The sequence below is a fragment of the Chamaea fasciata genome, unplaced genomic scaffold, assembly GCF_029207755.1.
Source record: "Chamaea fasciata isolate MVZ Bird 193981 ecotype frontalis unplaced genomic scaffold, bChaFas1.0.hap1 SCAF_6, whole genome shotgun sequence".
NCBI classification, from domain to species: domain Eukaryota; kingdom Metazoa; phylum Chordata; class Aves; order Passeriformes; family Sylviidae; genus Chamaea; species Chamaea fasciata.
This window is the reverse complement of record NW_027094091.1, coordinates 20726577-20728883: the sequence shown is the minus strand read 5'-3', so window position 1 is coordinate 20728883 and position 2307 is coordinate 20726577. Positions and strand designations below refer to the sequence as shown.

The 2307-nt window shown below is 44.7% G+C and overlaps 1 long non-coding RNA gene across 1 annotated transcript; it reads left to right on the top strand.

Annotated features, from left to right (window-relative positions):
• Positions 1–295: 295 nt before the first annotated feature.
• Positions 296–1662, top strand: LOC136290564 (uncharacterized). Its single transcript, XR_010721211.1, has 3 exons — positions 296–571; positions 1055–1086; positions 1216–1662. It is a non-coding gene; the product is annotated as an uncharacterized lncRNA (long non-coding RNA).
• Positions 1663–2307: the final 645 nt, after the last annotated feature.

The window sequence follows — 2307 nt, the reverse complement described above, 5'->3', positions numbered from 1 at the left end:
TCCAAACAATACTGATGCAATTCTGTGAAGGAAATAAAAACTAAAACAAACAAAAAAGGGCAAAGGATAGACAACTTAGCTATAAATGAAAACCAATGAGACCTCTCTCATTTTACTGATCTGACAGAGCAAGTTGTCAGGGTTAGTCTGGGTTTGCCTTGGTTTCAGCTGGTTTTATGTTTCTTGCATTGGTGGCTGGTGGCCAATTGATCAGTGAGGTCTCACCTCCTACAGCTGAAGCCCTATAAATGCCATAGTAAAGATTTTACTAACATTTGCCAGTCTGCCTGAGAGATGCTGAGAAGTAAGCGGATTTATGAGAAAACATACAAAAAGCTCTCTGGTGGAATCCAGGCCTTAAGGATAAAGCAACCTGCTCCATAAACGCCATCATGCTCCTGCAGTGCCAAATGAGGGAGAGCTGATGGCAATTTGCTATAACTGGAAGTAAGCAGCAAGGGCTGGCTGCTCTGCATAGGAAGCTGAGGAGTCACACAAATACAGTACAGAGAATTGTCCTTGCCTGCAAAGGATCCAGGATGAGGAGCCAGAAAGACAGGATCAGGATCAGGTCTGGCATAAATTCCTTATTCTGCCCAATGTCAGTGAAGTCTGCCATAATCTTCTTATACTTGAGGGAGTGGAATGGAGGGAGAAGAGGGCTGGTGTGTGTGCTATTGTTTATTTTTTAAAAGTATTTCAAATTGAACTTAATTTTAATCATTTATCATCTAATTATGCATATGTGATGGGTTGACCCTGGCTGGACATCAGGGGCCCACCAAAGCCATTATATCACTGCCATCCTCAGCTGGGCAGGGGAAGAAGATATAAGAAAAGGGTCATTGGTTGAGATCCCAGGGCAGGGAGAGATCACTCATGAATTACTGTCACAGGCAAAATAGACTCAGGTTGGGGAAATTAATTTCATTTATTACAATCAAATCAGAGTAGGGCAATGAGAAACAAAAATCTTAAAACATGTTTTCTTCGATCCACCTCCTTTTCTCCTCGGCTCAACTTTCCTCCTGATTTTTCTGCTTCTTCCCCCCAGGTGGCTCAGAGGGGCAGGGACTGGTAGTTGAGGTCAGTTTATCACACACAGTCAGTTTTTACTGCTGCTTCCTCCTCACATTCTTCCCCTGCTCCAGAGTCAGTTTCCTCTCACTGGAGGGAGTCCTCCAGGAATTTCTCCAATGTGACTCCCTCCCACAGGAGAAAAACATTTCACAAACTGCTCCAGCATGGATTCAACCCACAGGGTGCAGTCCTTCGGGGACAAACTGCTGCAGCATGACTTCCCTGCAAGGTCCCAAGTCCTGCCTGCAAATCTGCTCCTCTCTCCACGGGCCCACAGGTCCTGCCAGGACGCTGCTCCAGTGTGGAATTACCACAAGGTCACTGTCTCCTTCGTGTTCCCACAGTCTCCAGCACGGGGCCCTTGACAGCGAGCAGAGGCAGGTCTGCTTCACTGTCGTCCTCCATGGGCTGCAGGGAAACAGCTGCCTGACCACTGTCTTCTCTCTGGGCAGCAGGGGAATCTCAGCTCCAGTGCCTGATGCACCCCCTCCCCGCACTTCTCCACTGACTTTGGTGTCTGCAGAGCTCTTCCTCTCACATATTCTCACTCTGCTTGCTGGCTGATGATGGGCAGCTCTTTTCCCCCTTAAAATTGTTATCCCAGAGGCATAACCATCATTGCTGATGGGCTCAGCCTTGGCCAGCATCAGGTTCATCTTAGAGCTGGCTGAAATTGGCTTTGACAGACATGGGGGAAGCTTCTGGCTGCTTCTCACAGAAGCCACCCCTGTAGCCTGCCCTGCTACCAAAACCTGTCCATACAGTACAGTATGAAAAGACAATATTCTAAATATAGAAACACAAATTGTAACAAACTTATACACACACCAGCATTCCTGAAACTGTCTTTATCATCTTAATTTCATTGGTTTTATGGATGTTAGGGATCCACAGAACTCCAGTGTGGAACTTATACACTAACGGTGAGTTAACATTGTTTCAGTAAGAGTGACCTAATGAAATATACCCGTATCCTAAAATTCTGTAGTACAGAGCCACAACCTTATCAGAATTCAGGTTTTCCTTTGTAGATAATTGCATTTAGTCGGTCCTATGGTTCTGTGTAATGCCAAAAGAATCTGAAATAAAATGAAATCTGAAATGACGGTAAACAAACATTTTATTTGATCTTGCAAAATTACAATTCTCAGTGATAATTTTCTTATGAAAAGGAAGAGAAAAATGCAAATAGAGCAAATCAAATGACATCATGTCAGAGTTCTGCAG